This window comes from Lampetra fluviatilis, chromosome 18 (assembly GCF_964198595.1).
Source record: "Lampetra fluviatilis chromosome 18, kcLamFluv1.1, whole genome shotgun sequence".
NCBI classification, from domain to species: Eukaryota; Metazoa; Chordata; class Hyperoartia; order Petromyzontiformes; family Petromyzontidae; genus Lampetra; species Lampetra fluviatilis.
The window spans coordinates 1,586,802-1,606,984 of NC_136292.1; the positions used below are offsets into that span (position 1 = coordinate 1,586,802).

Below are 20,183 nucleotides of genomic sequence, written 5' to 3' on the forward strand. Positions count from 1 at the left end.
ATTTTCAAAGCTATTCATTGCCTCTTTGTAATAATAAAAACTAATCTGTGATGCTATTTTCGTTTTGAAAATCAGTTTGTGTTACATTGGTTTAAAAATCAGCCTGCCGCGTAAAGCTGTAGGATTGACAAGTTTGATATACTAAGTGCAGATCCATCTCAAGACGCTAAACAAAACCCAGCCGTGCACAACATAGCGACGCCACACAACACAAGAGATACAAAGTTTTAATGTATAACGCTTCACACTGCGGCACTGAGCACAGCCATGTAGACTTCTTTCAAAGTACGAATGCACGTGTACAGCCCAATTGTAAATCCACGGCTGTATGAGGGCCTCCCCATGCCTCTAGTGATCGACTTCTGAGACACGTTGTTCGCGCTCGGGGCTCAACCATACTTTAGTTTCTCAGGTTAGTTCACGTCGGAAATATTTTCGGTACGAAATTTGGTCACAGGCAAACGTACACCGAAAGGTATATCCATTAAAACTTGATTTGGAGCTTTCGTCACTGCAGGAATTACTCTTTGGTTCTTTCGGTAAAGTCACGTAGAAAACATACACGAGGCTGACAGGGCGAGCGTTAATTTGCATGCGCCTTGTAAGCTGATAGCCAAAGGGTATTGAATTCACGTCCGTGCTCGTGTGTGCATGCATCGCGTTAGTAGCAGCAGCCTGTGTGCCTGCACCACCACGCAGTGGTCCTGTCCGCTCGTGTCGAAGGGGCAGCGTTGAGCGCCAATGTCGTGCTGTGTGCAGCCCCCAATGATCAACCAGCACGGCTACTCTGCTGTTGAGCGTTGATGTCGTCTGCGCCGTCTGTAACTTGAGTAGAGACGTACATCCTCGTCAGCTCGGAATTGCTACAGCCCATGCCCCGCCCTTTAATGCAGCTGATTGTCCGTACCTTTTAGCATTTGTCTAATATCTACGTGCTCGCGAACAGCACTTGCCCCAACAGTCTGGTAAGGCTGCACGGGGGATCTTTGTCCTTGTTTTGTGTGTTATTTATGGCAGCATCTGCCCCCACCGATGTGGGGTTGCCTACACCGGGGAATTATTCTCTCCGTGGTCGTGGTGGTGCAATGGTTCGTGCAAAGCCAGCAACGCCGGGCCACTGATGAAGTTGCTTCCCGGCCATGAGGGGTCGTCCATAAATGATGTCACGCGATTTTGGACGATTTTTGACCCCCCCCCCCCCCTTGTCACACGGCGTCACAAAAAGTCAGACCCCCCCCCCCTTCAAATATGACGTCACAAAGCTCTGCCCCCCCCCCCTAAATAAAACATGCTTAAAATCGCTTTAAACTATTGTCATTGTAGTGCGTATTTAATGTGGCGCTGCACTCTGATGTTGTAGGAGAAAACATTTAAAAAGTGTATTTTATCAAGTAGAACGTGTTATCTATATTTATTTAAAGTTCGCATTTTAATGTGACGTCACATTTCTCCCTTCCCCCCCCCCTCTCGTCACACATCGTCACAAATGTCTGACCCCCCCCCCTAGGTGCGTGACGTCATTTATGGACGGCCCCTGAGCAGTATCAGTGAGCGAGTAATATCAGAACCGGTCCTGGACCTCCCCTGGGTCAACTCAGCCCTAAAATGAGTACCCGCTGCAATGTGTAAACATCGGCGCTAGTGAGACAGAGGTTGCCCCGTGTGTGCTATGCAGCCTTAATAGGTGCTCCCTAACTCCACTTGCTAACAGCTAGTGTTGACTATAAACATGGGGGGTGTGGGGTGGGGGCATCATTGTGTGCTGTGCAGGCGTCGGCAAATGACGCGTGTTCTGTTAGCGTTGGTCCCAAAGCCCCTTGGTTACGGTTAAAGTCTCGCCTTATGAGACTGCGCACAGTCTGGCCCGAGACTTCTTCTACACAAAGTCGGTAAGAACTTTACAAACATTTTGCCACCTCTATCGATTTCCATGTATGTTTTCTCGCAGCTGGATTTTGGTTTTGTTTTAATGTTTCTTGCCAATTGTTCACACTTTGCAGCAGAGGTGGGACAAAGTCATTGTTATGCAAGTCCAAGTCGAGTCGCAAGTCATCAAATTCATGACTCGAGTCTGACTCGAGTCCAAGTCACATGACTCGAGTCCACACCTCTGCTTTGCAGTGCTTCATTGAGCTGAGAGCTGAGCTGCGGTAGACTTGCCAAAGTAGCCAACAACAATGTTTTATTGCAGAGTTATTCTGTATTTAATTGTGAAACAGAGCAGGTGACTTGGCAGGATTGGAAATGACTAAAGCTTCGCTGGTATGAGGCTTTATAACGTGTCTTAATGTTTGATAATTAAAATGTACTCCCTAATACTTTTCGTCTGACCAAATCACCCTGATTTTGACCCCATCTCATCAAAGACCGGATGCTAAGCAGTGTTCGGCCTGGTGAGTACTTGGTTGGGATACTGTTAGAAAATTCCAGGTGTAGATTTGCACTGCATGGCGGCCAGAAGATGACAGTATAGCAGTTGATTCTTGAACCAGTCTGCAGAGGTTCGAATTGTATACCCACTCGTATGCATGTAGATTTTTTGAGTATTCAATTTTCCTCCCATACGAAGCCAGACACTCATTGTTGGACATGTCCAACCATCCCTATGCAAGACACTCCTGAAAATGAATCTTGATTTTCAGAATTTGCTGTGTAAATATAGGGAATTATTCCTGTAAACCTCTGATTAGCACGGTCGGCTACGTACGGTGCGAAAGAAGTTCAACATACATACGTATAAACACTCCCGAATTGGTTTTAAACATCTTAATATGTAGAGGACTACAGAGAGTAGGCAGCACCGACTCGCTGCTGGGCTGCTGCTGCTACCTTACAGCACGTCTCTGGTTCCTGCGCGATTGTGAGATGCAATTTGCATGAACGACGACCGTATATTTATATCTAACAGCCATACATTTATACAGATTACCAGATATATAGAAATGAAGTCTGACGAGCTACATCATCATCACGACCCATGGGTGGAGAGCCCGTAGGTGTCCACTGCACATTTCGTCATTTGTTGTTTCCACTTTCCTCTCCGTCTTGTGCCAATGTGCTCAAATAGTGGCCACGTCTTTCTGGCACCGACGTCTTGTGATGTCCTCGTCAATCCGCTCTCTGTCAGCTCATCCTTCCTTCTTTCCGGTTCTATTTTTCCAAACAGCACACTGTTAATTGTCTTTGTTGTCCATCCTACATCGGTGTCCAAATAGGTCGTTTTTCCGCATTACTCTCTTCATCAGGTCTTCTTCCATAATGTGCGTTGATTACCATACAAAGTAAATAATCTAACCGGTAATGGATAGTCATTTATATTAGTCATGGTCATTTATATGCATTCATTAATTCCCCCCCCCCCTCCCCCCACTTCGCGCAAGAAGTTGCTCACAAATGGTGTCACCACACCTGCCCCTCTATTTAAGGAGCGAAACAGGAGGATTTCTACACAAATCTGGTTGTCGCCTGATGAAGCTAGTTGTAATTACTGGCGAAACGTCGTACTCTTGTTGTAAATGTTGTGGCTTTGCTCTCCAACACACCGGTTAGTGCTGTACTAGTGACGAATCGGCCACGTTCTGTTGACGTGACAACCCTTACTAGTTGGCTGTGTCGGGTGGTGGCGGGTTTAATGACACATTTATTAATGCGATCTAACCCAATACCCCTGCATTGTGTCTTCTTCCATGTGGCGACCTTGTCTTCTACGTTGGTCGCTCTTCGGGCCCAGCTAAGATGCGGTACCCCTCTGCAGCAATACATTGAGAGTGCCGATATCTTACATTGAGAACGCCGATATCTTACATTGAGAGTGCCGATATCTTACATTGAGAGTGCCGATATCTTACATTGAGAGTGCCGATATCTTACATTGAGAGTGCCGATATCTTACATTGAGAGTGCCGATATCTTACACTGAGAGTGCCGATATCTTACATTGAGAGTGCCGATATCTTACACTGAGAGTGCCGATATCTTACATTGGGAGTGCCAATATCTTACATTGAGAGTGCCGATATCTTACATTGAGAGTGCCGATATCTTACATTGAGAGTGCCGATATCTTACATTGAGAGTGCCGATATCTTACACTGAGAGTGCCGATATCTTACATTGGGAGTGCCAATATCTTACATTGAGAGTGCCGATATCTTACATTGAGAGTGCCGATATCTTACATTGAGAGTGCCGATATCTTACACTGAGAGTGCCGATATCTTACACTGAGAGTGCCGATATCTTACATTGGGAGTGCCAATATCTTACATTGAGAGTGCCGATATCTTACATTGAGAGTGCCGATATCTTACATTGAGAGTGCCGATATCTTACATTGAGAGTGCCGATATCTTACATTGAGAGTGCCGATATCTTACACTTAGAGTGCCGATATCTTACATTGGGAGTGCCAATATCTTACATTGAGAGTGCCGATATCTTACATTGAGAGTGCCGATATCTTACACTTAGAGTGCCGATATCTTACATTGAGAGTGCCGATATCTCAGCCCTGCCCAAGTCTCGCGTGCACACGAGGTGACCGCCTCCCGCTGCTGAAATGCCGATGGCTCGTGCACAGCAGAGGGACTCGTGGTGACTCAAAGCCACGCGGTAGATTCCTGTTGCTGTGGTGACGGCAAGCCCGTGGAGACGCCAGCCGCATGCTGCCAAGACGCCAGCCACGTGCTGCCAAGACGCCGTGCTGGAAAGGTGATCGGGGAGGGGTTTAAACCTCACACTGGGCTGGCTCGCGGCCCCAGTAAACGTGCAACGTTGAGCCAACGTCGGTGCAACGTGTTCCAACCACATGCCGAGCGACGCTAGCCCAACGTTACAGGTTTACGTGGGGAACATCCAACCACCTTCTGGACTTGAATGACAATATGGGGGGGGGGGGGGGGTGATGCTGCGTCTGCTGCGTTCACAGTGGTGTACCAGCACAGATTACACAAAGGTTCGATGCCTTCGTGGGTAACTCTGTGGCCTTAACAATGAAACGTGTATGATCCAGTGACGGGCATCTATCGCTTTCTTTTACATCGAAAGGAAAATAATGCAGTTAAATGCAACCGCTTTGACCGAATCGATTATGTAAAAGTGAGGAACCAAATATTGACCTATTTCTCAGAATGCTGTATTGTTGTTTACTTTGACGAAAACGATTCTAATAGAGGTATTTTTTTAATTCATAAACCGGTCTATCGCATGTAAAAAAAAAAACATCTGACTTCGGTAGTGTTCATAGTTGGGCGGGAATGATGCGTCGATTAATCGATATACATCGATGGTAAATCTCACTTGACACCCATCAATTCACGTGAGAATCGATGGTCTTCAATTCATGTCATCAGTTCATGTCACCCCTGCAGCTACGAGAGGCGCTTCCATTCACCGAAATGTCCGCAACATTGTGTGTGACTTAATTACAACGATTCGTCGAATTGTGATATATTTTTACAGCGTTTAACAACGGTGGCTTGTTCCAGTAGTTGACTGAATGAGTTCTGTTTGAAAATAACTAAATGAGTAATACGCAATTTTTTTACAGACATGTTAATTGTATAAACCAAAGATGTGACTCTCGTAAGGATACTAATGACAGCCCATTCTCAATCAATTGCTGAATGATGGCCTCGATGTGTGTTGTTTGACCATACTTCACCATTTTTATCAGTATGGGTTGGTAAACCCAGGATCAGTTCAGATATCACTCGCCACTAGCAGGTTTCCCCTTTACAGATGAACACAAAATTAACACATTCGTCAATAATACTGTGGCTGGCCTGAAAAAAAAAATAGGCGATGTTTCGGGTAATGACCCCTCTCCATATCACAAAGATATGTGAGTTTGGTTTAGTATTCCAAGGGCCATTGCTTGAAGTGTGACTGACATTTTACTTTCAAGGAAGTTTTAATAACAAAAGTTGTTTTTGTTATTAACACTGGTGCATCACTGCCAACAGCGCATCTCCCAACAATCCCTTCACAGATTGGCACATTCCAATTTAAACCCCTCAACATTTGCGCAGATCTCGGAAGTTGGAGCGTTCCATGTCACATGTGGGGGGCGGGGGTCCAGGAGAGTCCTGGATTGGTCCGAAATTGAGCAGCCGTCGGCAAATGAATCTCCGGTATTTAAACCGGCAACTTGTCATGTTTGTGGCTGAAATCTTTTAAGGGCAAATATTCTAGTGGTGATGGCCCCACTCCCTGACTCGACACGTGGCACCCATGTTAGCATTGTCAAAGGAACAAAATAAAAAATAACGTGCCATTAAATACATTGCGAATTTTCTGAAAGTTTGCCAAACAATGTAATCTACAGTAATCAATCACAATGCGATGACATGTTAGTTGACCAGGAGTGGGCTTTGCCTCTGTTCTATAAGTTTGCGTGTCAACACCGAGTGCAATGGGAATTCTTTGGTCTATGTCGTCGTGGGCCATGTAAGTGTATAAGCACGAGACTTACAGCAATGGAGAACTTCAGACTGACCCTGTCCGATAAGCGATAATCTCCATGCTGTAATTTTAGGGGCAAAATAGTAATTTTTCTCATATTTTTCCGTAATTAAACCGTAAACGTAACTATAATTGTGCCAAATATCAGGTTCTAGTCATTCTGGAACATTCACGATAATGTGCGCTGCTCATTCACTCAGTCCTGCATTTGTATAATTGGTAAATCCACAAGCACCTGTAATCACCGCAACAACAAGCAACAGAGGCGAGTCCAAAATTGGCTCAAACGTATGCATCACCGAAGCATGGTGGCTACGACTCACTGCGCCATTCAACCGCATTAATGTTCGCTCCCTCCCCTCATTTCTTTATCCTCGCCGACGCTGTCCCCATCCCCCCCCCCCCAGGTCCAAATGTCGTGAGCACTGCTGAGACTCGGGTTACCCGCGGAGGGCTTCAGGGAGGGAGGGAGAGAGAGAGGGCGAGAGAGTGGGAGGGATCGTGAAGGGTGAGGTGGGGAGAGGTTTGTAGCGACAGAAAGAATCGATATCAGCAGGCGAGAGAGAGAGGCTGGAGGCAGGCAGCTTGCATGCGGCTTGACATCACTGCGAGCGTGGGGGCCAACACAATGGCATCTCGAAACAAAAGGCTTTGCCGGCTAGCGCCGTTACATCAACGCCATCCTTAACCGGGTTGCCCTTCTATTTTGCGACAACAAAAACACGCGAACCGTTGTGTTGTGAGTGAAGACTTCATTATTTTTTAGAACGCGGGCCACTGTTAAATGTGTTCAACAAGAACTATTACTGTGTGACAGATCGCCTCTTGATTTGGACGCAAGGCAGCGTGGTGGACAAGTGGCTGCTGCCCCAAGACGCGGTAAGTGTGGCACCTTGCTCACTGCTACGTCCACACAATGTTTACTTAACGCCGTTGCCTCGTCGGTCTCCCGTGAAGAATACAGTAGTACTACACTTGTGGTGGCCTCAATGGGATTATAAATACAGCTCGTCTTTCCTTCGATATCTGTAAGGGTCATGAACATTGTAGCCTCCTTTTTAGGGGCTGCTCTGCGCGGTCTGTACATCTGTCACGCGCTGGGCTGTCTCTTCATCCGTCTGTCGTGGCTCAAGATTAATGAAGGCAATGACAGTGAAACGATGATGCATCTATCTGACAATGAGGCTGTATATGCGCGTGGGCAGTGATACGAATCCGACAATGTAATCAAATTGTTTTAATTTGATTACATGAATGTTTTTATTTGAAACCCAAAAAAACGTTATTATGAATGTATGAAGCAACAGATGTCAGTCACGTGGGCATGTTTTACAACATATCACCCTTCATTCCTTAAATAGAAGCTCCTTGTTCAGCTGCTCAAACACAAATACGTTTAAGGAAAACAACTCAATTAGTTCTGAGATAATCGCAGGTGCAATGTGTGTTTTAACTGCGGTACAATTTGTTGTGACTCCTAAACATGCACTCGCTTAATCATTCGGTAGGGTGAGGCGATGCTGCAATTGATAAACGCTCAGCACTGCGAACCCCGTGACCAGAGTTGTTTGATTCCCAGCAATAGCGAAATATTCCTGGGTACCAGCCCACACTTCGCTGCAAGTCTCCCTGTGACCAGCATGTTGAAATATGGTCAAACAAACATCCATAACCGACAGATGATTGATTGACATCGGGCTGTAAATGTCAATCACTTGGCATGTCGAGCTTGATTTGAAGCTTTCGTGACTGCATGAATCCATACTCTCTGCTTCTTTGGGTAAAATCACGTAGGTAGAAAAAATAATAAAGGAACACGACGTTTCGCTCGCAACACAAGTGTCCGTCATCAGGTGAGAAAGCATGATCTGCTGTTGTGGCTTTATATAGGCACGAGAGGGGGGGAAGGGGGGGTTTGTAGAGTCGTGGCTGCAGGAGTTCACGACTCAAGCTCATGGACATGCTGATTTCTACAGCCCCCACCCGTCCCTGCACGCCACAAACCCTCCCCCCTCTCCCCCCCGTGCCTATATAAAGCCACAACAGCAGATCACGATTTCTCACCTGACGATGGACGCTTGTGTTGCGACCGAAACGTCGTGTTCTTTTTATTATTTTGTCTATCTAGGCGACTTCACCAAAAGCAGCAGAGAGTGTGTGTCGAGCTTGTTTAGATCAGCTTGCCTTGCGCTAGTATTGATGCCAGTGTCTCATTGCTCCCAGTCACTCTGGTTTCTAATTCAACGTTTGAATCTCACCCTTGCTGTCCCTTGTGAGTGTGGCTTCCAGGCTGTGCACCCACCCGCGTTAATACATAACAAACACCTGCGTGTAACCTTAATGAGAAGGTTAATTATTCTGCTGAATTGCGTGCCTTCAAGGCATTACTGTAAATAGGTACTTTCAATGTGAACTTGGGTTGACCTTGTGTGATGTTTTTAATTGGTTACAAATGAAAACCTTTGTTCATATCAAGACCGTAATTATAATACATATTGGGGGGGGGGGGGGGCACATCCCCCCCCCCAATATTCAAATATGCTCAAAATGTCCCCACTAATATATTGCTATAAAATATATTTCTGTTTATATGATTCTGGTTATGGTTGTACTTTATTAATCCCTAATCACTGCCATTACATACAATGAAACAAGAAAAGGTAAAAAAGAAATAATTGTAAAAAAAAAATAGTCCATCCCATGTGTTGGTGAATTATTTAATATTTTAGGCAGGAAATTCGTTTTCAAATTTAGATTTTTTTTCTGGGGGGGGGGAGGACCCCAGACCCCCTGGAAGATTTGGTCCCCCCCAATGTTGACTCCATGGCTACGGCCCTGGTTCATATCCCAATGAAGAGCCCTCTGACATGAGACATCTCTTATAAAGTAGGCCTTAAAGACATTCAGTGAATGGGCAACTGTATTTATTGGTTTTATATTCCTGGCCATGGCTCGTGTCATTGGTGAGTGACATCTGAACTGGTCATAGCCCCCCCACCCTTTCACCAACTTGCCCTGACCAGGGTAGATGAATATGGCCAAATAACCCCAACGACAGATACAGCATGGGGAGGCCTTCATTGACACAGGGCTGTATGTACATCGTGATGAAACAAATATATTTCACGGTCTATTAATTCATTGCGATGTGATATTGTTATAGTAGGAATACAGCCACAGGAGGCTAGTTAGGATGGCATAGGCAGCGTGATACCCGACTGAAACCTGAGCCAATGTCCGCGTGTACAGTGGCAGCAACCAGCGCGTGTCTATTCGCGATGCTTTCTCTCTCGTGTCTGCCGCGTGCACCGGCGATGTCTAGGAGGACGCACGCGGCGCGTGCTTTGTTTTTCCGAAACGATGCGTGAAGGCTAAAGCGCACGGGCAGATAGATAATCTTACGCCCCCACAAAAGCCGTGTTGTGTGGGGAGGGGAGGATTTTGCGTAACGGTTGGCCGGACGGGGCTACCCATGTGCACGCATACTAATTGTGTGCCTGCATGTGCCGAATGGTCTCCGGGCGTAAGATTGCATCGCTGAGATAGACCACGAATTGTAAAACTGCGGGGATTTGTAGCCGTTCGTTTGGGTTATTTTGAAAGCTTCGTTTTTTCAACACAAGTGCAGTACTGGCAATGTCAAAGCCAGTTCAGCAGTTTGCACTTTCCAATGATCTGCAGTAACTGCAGATCTACAGCTGAGTGTTACAGTACATGTTCATACCTGTCAACCACTTATCGGTGCCGACTTTATGACAGATTAACTTAGATCTTATTGGTCACCCCGTCCCCTTTTAAATCTCAACGTTCATTCTACAAAGTTCCATCACAAGGGATAAACACAAAAAAATAGACAAAACACATTTTGTGTCCATATTGAAACGGCTGTACGACGTATGGACTTGAAAACTCAATTTCCCTGCACAAGAATACGGGTAAACCATATGGGTTTACAGGTCCGCATGTTTGTTTCCTGCTTAAACGTCGGTGCTCTCTAATATGTGAATGTAGCAAGAGTGATTTTGAGGGCCCAATTTATTTGTGAATGTAAGGTCAATTTTCTGCCAATTTTCTGAGAAGAAATGCCAAAATTGCAGAAATGTGTGAACATTGGGACCCTCAGATTGCCATATATCTGCCGATAGTGCCTTTCTTGTCAACAGATGTACGAATTCCCCTCGTGTCTTATTGAACTATGGCGTTATGGTGCTGTCTGACAAAGCACTGTATTTATTTATGGTTTTTTAGGTTTTCTTTCCAAGCCTTTAAATTGTACAACCTGTACCCCCCCCCCCTTTTAAATAGATTTAATAAAGTTGCTGACTTTCATTTCTTAAGTAAGGCCATAGTGAAATCATATTTAATTGAAAGTGTTTGAGGAACAATGTCAGCCTAATAATAATTTATTTTAATTATAAAAAAATGCAAACCGGTTTGTTTCTTACAGAAATGGCTACAGAGGTTACTCAAGACGATGACTTGGCTGCCCACATAACACAGGTAACCTTCCTCTACTTAACACCTTCGCTCAAGGCGCTTAACGTAGTTTAGAAAACGGTAACAACAGAATAACTTACATGGCAAGGGGGTGCAAAGGCTGAGGAATGAGTGACCGCGACAGAGGGGCGACTTAGGGGTCACACAAGGGTATGGGAGGGACGGGAAGGGGTGGAGGGGCGAGGGAAGAGGAAGAGAATGGGCAGTAGAGTGGAGCTTTAGGAAGGGAACGGAAGGAGGTTAAGGATGGTGACTGCTTAATGTACAGGGGCAGTGTTGAGTCTATGGACAGTGTTGAGTCTGTGGGCAGTGCTGAGTCTATGGGCAGTGCTGAGTCTATGGACAGTGCTGAGTCTGTGGGCAGTGCTGAGTCTATGGGCAGTGCTGAGTCTATGGGCAGTGTTGAGTCTATGGGCAGTGTTGAGTCTATGGGCAGTGCTGAGTCTATGGACAATGCTGAGTCTATGGACAGTGCTGAGTCTGTGGGCAGTGCTGAGTCTATGGGCAGTGCTGAGTCTATGGGCAGTGTTGAGTCTATGGACAGTGCTGAGTCTATGGGCAGTGTTGAGTCTATGGGCAGGGCTGAGTCTATGGGCAGTGTTGAGTATATGGGCAGTGCTGAGTCTATGGGCAGTGCTGAGTCTATGGGCAGTGCTGAGTCTATGGACAGTGTTGAGTGTATGGGCAGTGCTGAGTCTATGGGCAGTGCTGAGTCTATGGGCAGTGCTGAGTCTGTGGGCAGTGCTGAGTCTATGGACAGTGCTGAGTCTGTGGGCAGTGTTGAGTCTATGGACAGTGCTGAGTCTATGAACAGTGCTGAGTCTGTGGGCAGTGCTGACTCTATGGACAGTGCTGAGTCTGTGGGCAGTGCTGAGTCTATGGACAGTGCTGAGTCTATGGACAGTGCTGAGTCTGTGGGCAGTGCTGAGTCTATGGACAGTGCTGAGTCTATGGACAGTGTTGAGTCTATGGGCAGTGCTGAGTCTATGGACAGTGCTGAGTCTATGGGCAGTGCTGAGTCTATGGGCAGTGCTGAGTCTATGGGCAGTGCTGAGTCTATGGGCAGTGCTGCTCAATGTACAGGGGAAGTTGATTCCAGTGGAGGGGTGCAAGGAGGGGGAGAAGGGCCGGAAACGAAATTGGCACAGGGAGTAGAAGGTGGAGAGAGAGGGGAGGTCCGTGTTGGGACGAAGAGGACTTGGGGGGACATGGCAGGAGATGAGAGAGGGGAGATGAGGTGGGGCAAGGCCCAGTCTTGGTAAATATCAACATGTGAAAGTAACATGAAGCTGAGAGTGACGAGATAAATAACGAGAAAGTCCAGCTCCTTGAACATATTTGTATCTCTAGATAAAAGAATAAAGGTATTGTACAATAACATTGCATGGCCTCCTGGGAGGGTGGATGAGCGCCTTCATCCAGCAGTAGATTTCAACAAATGTTTCTTCATTATTTTGGGCATACTCTATTCACCGAATCTCTGTTCAGACAGAGCTCTTCAAATAACAGAATAAATAGTAAGTTAACCGTTTGATTTAAACGAGTATGCTCAGAGACATATTTAACCTCCCACTCTGCAAACATTTAGACTGCCACTGGTATGTACACAACGTTTCAAAGAGGGCATTTCCTCAATCAGTTGTTCTTACTTTGGTCAGGTGAGAGCCCATGAAAGCAGTGGGTCTACGTCGGTTAAAGTACAGTCGTTTGATCTGCTGCTCGCATAGAATCAGAGCTCCCAATGCAAAAGGCACAAGGGGGTCGAGCACATGTTGGTCTACGCACCCAATTCCACCGAAGTTCGATTCTCGGCTGTGGTTAGCGTGAGTGGAGAGTGATGCCCGAATCAGTCCTGAGCGCACCGCCTTCACCAGCCTGCGCTGACGAGTGTGGTGAAGTGTGGCACGGAGGGACCTTCACCCCCAAGTGGTTTGACGAAAGGCTGTCAATTATCATTCTGTTTTATTTATTTTATTTACATGTGTACAGACGTTACCCCACATGCCTCGACAGTGAAGACACTTCACACGTGACTCTGCAGCAATTCTTCACTCACATTGGCACCACCTGTGCCTGGTATTCAGACGGAGGGGAAAAAACATTATATAAGAGACTCCGTCACTGCCCGAATGAAATGCAGCTACAGGCATCGCACAAAGTTAATCGATAAGTCTTGACGGCAAAGGTTTCAGTTACCAAACAAGGTTACTGCACAATATTGGATGAAGTGACCTCTTCTACCTGGGTATCCCTTCCAACACAACTGGCCAATGTGGCAGAGTGGACCAAATGCCCTGTTGGAAGTTCGCTTGAACGGATGTCCTTTCTGCCAGGAGTGGCGTGAGCAAGCACTTGCAGGGCTGCGCCTTCACCTTTTTACCTTTACCTGGGAATTGCAAACGACAAAATCACCCGCAATGAGGCTGATCTCGTGAGATCTCGGAAGCCAAGCAGGCTTGAGCCTGTAGAGTACTCGAATATGTTCCACAATGCCTAACAGGGGTTTTAGGCTGTGGGTTTATGTTGTGGGCAGCAAAGGGCAGTTTCAGCTGGATCAGTGTTTGTACTTTACTTCTATGCTCCCACTTCTTTATTTGCCACCGTCACCAATCCATACTGGCCGGTAATGGTGAAATCGTGGTCAAACATCCCCCACAAACCCGCAACGGGCATGGGTAGGGGGCCTTCTTCATCCCGGCAGCGGATTGACCAGCGGCCGTGCCCTGGGTCACGCGTCGGCAGCGAATTCTCTGCGGGTGTCACGGAACGGCCCCGCGCGGCCCGTTCCGTTGAGAGCGAGTCGTGGCGTCGGGAGTGGACGTGTCTGAGCAGGTCCTACAGTGCGGTGGGGGGGTAAAGGCTTTGGGGAGGGAGTCGTGTGCGTGTGTTGTGCAGTCGCCAAACGTGGCGCCCTACTGGAAATGTGTGAAAAAGAGCTTCACGGCTCATCGGATTCCTCCAGCACGAATCAAGATTGTGACTCTGAAGGGAAGAGGAAGGCACGTGTTGGGTCACCTCCACGTCGCTTCTTTAAGCCGCTTGCTTGGCCAGAAACTCAGCGATTGTGCCAAACTGCCTCGTGGCAACAATTCACAATCTCTAAATGACGAGGAGAAACCCACGTCACGTGGACACATCAATAGAAACCTGTTATCTCGCGAGAAAGGCTATCGCAACGGAAACGCTGACAGGTTTAAAATAATTATTGCCATTAGTCAAGCTGATGGGCCCTCGAAGTGACATCATCATCATCAGTGCCAGCAGCAGCCGTGGTCTATCCACTGCTGGATGAAGGTGTCCCAAACTCGTTGCCATCCTTGGTCACGTGATGCAGAAATGTGTTTGGCTCTTGCGTGTCAGCCGAAATAGCCACATGCCGCGCGTAGAATAGCCATGCTAGTTATTAGCCCACTGAATTGCACTGATTCGATGTTGCCATTTGATTTAAGGATCACGTTTTTTCGTCTCATTTTTACTGTCTCGTTTTCATTATTTATCGTGAACTTGTTTTTACAACGTTGCACACTCCATTTGCCTAAACGTAACAATATTATGTCTATTTCATGAAATTAACATGAATCTTAAATGGCCGATTCTCACGTGCGTGATTCGATGCATTTATCGTGAGTGAAAGAATCAATGTTTTTGTTTTCACGAAACAATGCCGTAACATGCCGAGCGTACGATACGGACAGCCTTAGGGGTCGGCCATGAGAGTCGGTTAAGCTGGTTGCAAAGCTCTTCAGGAGGGTGCTGGATATGCATGAGGGGAAGAAAGGGAGCTCACAAACCCGCGATCGATTGGCGATCGAATCTTCAGCAACCTCCTTGTCTGTGGAACAAGACTCTTCTGCAGCACACTATGGACTATCAGCTGATCAAGTCTTTTAAATCCTGTCTTGTAAGAGATTTGTTTCCGCTCGTATGCCACCTGTCTGTATAGATTGCGTGACTTTTATATAAAACACATTCTTTTAGCCAAGGGATTGTTTAGCGTTGGGTTATTGAATGTAAAGCACTCTGAGACATTGTGTGAACGGTGCTGTTTCTAATATCGAGTATTAGTTGGTTAGAAACACAGAGCAGCAACATTGTTTCTGGATGGGTCCTGAACATGCGACACGATACGCGTACGGTACGCGAATCGTTCCGTAGCTTTATAACTCATGGGTTCCACATCACGCTTCTGCCGATGACCCCGATACTACGGTGGTTGCCTTGCGTGGCTCGTCTCGAGAGAGACGGGGGGAGAGAGACCGTCGTTTTAATAATAGAACATCTCCTGTTCACAAGGGGAGACCTGGGGGGGAGGTGCTCTTCAGAGAGGAGAAAGGGGCCCTGCCTTGTTCCGCCGTAACCACTCGGGAGACGCGAGTCTAGAAAAATAAACGTGAATTGTCTTGCGCAGAAGACAAAAGTGTGGTTTTGTTTGGTGGCTGCTATTTAAATCGCCCCCCCGTCCGTCCGTTCGGTCTATGCTGTTGATGCCACAGTTTGTGTCTTCCAAGGAGCTCAACAAATTGGTGGTGTAGACTGTAGAAGATGAGTGACGCTCAGCATTATTGCACGCTGTCCCCAAAGTCATGGTGAGCCCAAGGCATCGTGCTTCGCGTGTTGTTGACATTATAAACAACCAGTTGTTGGCCTGTGCAGAAGTAAATCGTGCATATACAGCTACTGGAGTGTATATCCATGCCATGCATTTTGTTTATCAAGTCATTGGGTGACGCTGCTGCTCCTCCTGCGTTAGCAGTGGTGCTAACGTGCTCACAACTCAATTGGATTTGTGTGTGCATTAGAATTGGCAACGTATTTACGATTCGTGCTAAATCATTTCCAATTACATTTAGGCGAATGGAGCAAACACGACTGTACGCACAAGATGAAACAATCGAAAGCAAAACAAAAGCAGCGTAACTTTTTTTTAAATTATATTTCAATAGAATCGTCACGAATCGCGACAATTCATTGAAATGCCAGCTCCCCAGATCGGGCCGCATTCCGAGTGATCTGATTAAAGCAATGCCGAATGTACTCCACTGCTCTATGTACGTAGCGATCCAGTAAACATGCAACCGTGAGCCCATCCACGTGTTCGACGTCTGGCCCAACATTGGCAGGTTTACTGTGGACTTAGAAGGGTGCTCTGTGAACATGTCCCACAACACCGACGCGGCGCGGGGTGTGAATCCAGGAGGATGTTTGCCCCGCGGCTTCTGCACAATCACGTCGCCTCCTATGAAAAAGGAAGCCACGCTGGGTGGGGGGGTGTCAGCATGTGAGGACTGTGCTGTCCTGCGTAGGCGACGATGCCGCCGGTAGAGCAAATCACCTGGAAACCAGCGCTGCTCCCCAACACACACACACACGTGGCGGTAAGTCGCCACGTGTGTGTGTGTGTGCAAGTGTCGTCAATCTCGCTGTTTGTTCAGTGGGGGCGAAGCAGAGACAACCTGGGTGTGTGAAGTGGGGGGGGCATAGCCAGTAATGGTCACGTGGCTTGTATGATGTGTGTACACGCTGTGTGTGTGTACACGCTGAGTGTGATGCGTGTACACTGTGTGATGTGTGTACACACAGCAGTGACACGACAAAAGAGATGTAACATAACATTATAAGCTCCACCGTATTTATTTACATGTAGTTTCGAAGTTTTTTTTTCAATGTACATTTTATAAATCAATAAATATTTTGCCGTTCCAATCGTTTACAGTGCAGACGCACAGCGTTGCCGTTTAATGATCGCCGTCATGTCCCACGTTTTGCCCCACGTTGCCCAGGGGGCTTAGTTCCTGAAGAAGCCCCGGGTACGTGGAAGCAAAACGTCGGACATCGTGGCAGACGCCACACTCGGTACGACCCGGATTTTTTTAATTAATAAAACGGCGACCACCGACGCGTTAGCAACACAGTCGATGGCAGTGGAGAGAGCAATAAAAAAAACCCTGAGCCAGACTTCTCCTTTGAAATGGAATTATTTTCCTTCTCGGAATATTTCATTTAAGGTAAATGCCGCCTTCTTGGGATGGTGTTTTTTTTTGTTTGAAACGTTTTAGTCGCTGGAATATCACACGTGTTGCCGCAGTTTTATTCCACATGTGGTTAAGATGACACCGATAATAAAAAAAAAACTTTCAACTTTGGCTGTGTAGCAATGGGTTTTAACGTATTTTGATTATCGTGCCAACACACATGGTAACCTGTTGCTTAGATGTTCTTTTCGAAAAAATTTTTTTTATTCACTATTACAAAAAAGGAGACTACTTTATGTTATTCGTGTGTAAGACAAGTGCTAAATTACGTGGACACTTTCCATGCAAACATTTAAAACGTTTGATCTCTTCATAAAACCTCCGGAAAGGTGTGTTCCTTTGATTTGTTTAGTGTGTTTTTTTTTCTATCGAGGCAGTGTGCGGGACCGATAGATCACATTCTGACGCACGTATACACCGCCAACATAAGCCAAACTGGTTGTGAAAAGCAGGGGATAGAAAGATAGGGAACAGGCCCGCTGCCCCAAACCATACAGGGGGGTCCCACCGGGTGTACTGCTGTGTTTAAACTAAATGGGCAGCGCTAGGCCCAAGCAAATGAAGCAAACATTTAAAGCCCCCAAGCAGCTCACGGGGGGGGGGGGGGGGGGCTCAGAGTCACGAAAAACTCGTGAATCTGGGGTGCGCCAAATATCAACTCCACTTCAAATCCTCATTAACGCAACTGAACTGAAATGAACTGAAACACAACAAGTCCATTAACATAATAGGGTTTTCCACCTTTTTTTCTGGCAACAAAACTGAAACCTTTTAACAAGGATTCATGTCACTGCATTAAACACAATACTTGCAGTCAAAATGCAAACAAGTGTGTTTTTGTTCGCAAGTGTGTTTTTTGTTTGCATTTTGACTGCAAGTATTGTGGTTAATGCAGTGACATGAATCCTTGTTAAAAGGTTTCAGTTTTGTTGCCAGAAAAAAGGGGAAAACCCCTTATTATTATATTTTGGTCTAATGATGAAGTTCATTAACATTAAACGCCAATTAAGCTCTCTCATCTGGTCTGCAACTCTCTTATCTTATTCCTCTACATCCACATCGTTTTTCTTGTTCATTTCTCCTGTGAATTGAAGGGGGAGGGGGTGGGACTCATACATTATTTTTTCTGCTTGGGGCCCCGCAATGGGTTAGCACTGCCACTGATTACAATCGTCCGCTGGGTTTTCTGCACTTTGAGGAAATTAAGGCAAAGTAATTGGGCTGAGATTATTAAAACTATTATTAAAATAGAGTGACAAGTAAATTAGTATACGACGAGATGTTATATCCCTCACCTGCTATGCAGGAGGTCGTGGGTTCGATCCCGACCCTGCTGCGTGCTGTATATTTGGAGGTCACATGGTCTCTCTCCCCGTGGTCGCGTGGATTTTTCTCTGGGTGTTTTGCACTCCACACATAAAAAAAACATGCATTTAGATTATTCGGCAGCTGCTATAAATTCCCACATGAAATGATGATATCAGCCATTTCGATTAGCTATCATGTGTGGCCAGGTCATCTCTGAAAAACAGCAAATAGTTCAGTGGCCTTTAGTTGGTTAAAAAAGAGATATAGTTAAGTAACTATATTAAAGATTATAGTTAAGTAAGTTCATTTCTCAATTTGTTTACTGCAGAGTCTTCCCAACCAGGGGCAAGACACCCAAAGGCTCATTTTGACTTCAGGCAGACCACATGTGGACTGTGTCCAAATCCCTGCAAAGCTTGAAGTGTTTATTTAAATCCGGGCTTCCCAGGTGGATGGGTGGCTCAGGAATCAAGAGTGCTGAGCCGGCACCCCCTGAGAGCCTGGTGGTGAATCTGGGTTCCATCCACGCTTGAGTTAACTGGGTTCTCATGGCTTTATGTCCTCAGCCTGGTCACCAATTAAATCCCATTACATTCTATTTTGTTTTCCTTTAATTTGTTGAATCTCAGCTTTGGGAACTAACATATGTTGGTTTGACTGTCACGTGACATTTATTTCTAGCAGGGCACACAGGAAAGTGCAGCCCTTCGTGTGCTTCTTAAAAATGTCACTCGTAGGCATTTCAGAAGACTTTCTATGGAGTCTTCCACGATGGCGTTTACTTGTTTGTTTAGCAAGTGCGTTACAACTCTACGAGTTGTTCCAGCTCTACAGCATTCGGTCACTACTGGTTGTAACATTAGCTTCGACTGAGGGGTGGGGGGGGGAGATGGGCAACTGCGATGCTGAATCCATTGCACCCCACCAAACCTCCCACCGTGATCCATTCTCTGGCACACGGAGTGACGGCATCGCTCGACGTGTGCTCCAAATGGACGCTTAATATGTGAGGCGGATGGGAGGCAGATGGAAGACAATTGTGGAAACAAAACAAAAACACAGAAAACAAAACCAATTCTCGCTTCTTTACCTCTTTTCCTCTCCGCTGGGCTGGGTCGCAGCTGCACACGCTGGTGTCGGAGCTGAAGGAGGGCTTCACGGGCGCCGTGCAGGAGTTGGCTCGGATCCAGTACGGGGACTCGTACCTGGAGGAGAGGATTGAGCGCGACCGCGCCGAGTGCGCCCAGCAGACGCAGCAGCTCAAGGAGCTGCTGCTGGGGCTCAAGGTGCATCCCCTGTTGCCGCCCGCATTAGCACAGCGCCAGGGGCAGCCAGCCACCCGGGCAACCAGCCAGCCAGCCAGCGCGACCGCCCGTGCACTGCGAGGCATACCAGCTGCCTTGTTGCCCTTTACGAAAGGGGAATAAGAAAATCAACCGATTCACTCTTAATGCACTAAGCTCATCATATGTCTTCAAGATCACCGGAGATGGGCATGATTATTTCTTGGATTGGAGACTGCCTCGGAGCATCGGTTGGTGGAGACTTGGCCTGTGAGGTAGCAAGGAGATGGAAGCCACAGCAATGGTTCCTGGATTTGATCTGTGTTAACCTCTAATTTTTATTTTATTTTTCCGGTGTCCTCCAATTCATTCTGACAATGCCACTAAATAATGGTGTTGGCCAAGCATCCCAATGCATGCAGGACTCTCCTGAAAAATAGAATCTTGACATTCAGTGAGGCTTCGTTTGGTCAAGCCACACCTCACCATCGCTTTCTTTCCTTCTACCAAATTCTTCAGAAATTTCACTGCCAGGGTGAGCTCTCAGATTCTCGTCCCACTGATGGGGTATTACATCCAGTTTGTGGCCATGTTTTTTCTC

At 46.6% G+C, this 20,183-nt stretch overlaps 1 long non-coding RNA gene across 1 annotated transcript; it reads left to right on the forward strand.

Annotated features, from left to right (window-relative positions):
- The first annotated feature begins 6,998 nt into the window (after positions 1-6,998).
- LOC144937001 (uncharacterized) lies at positions 6,999-19,580 on the forward strand. Its single transcript, XR_013637543.1, has 3 exons — positions 6,999-7,341; positions 10,910-10,962; positions 19,421-19,580. It is a non-coding gene; the product is annotated as an uncharacterized LOC144937001 (long non-coding RNA).
- Positions 19,581-20,183: the final 603 nt, after the last annotated feature.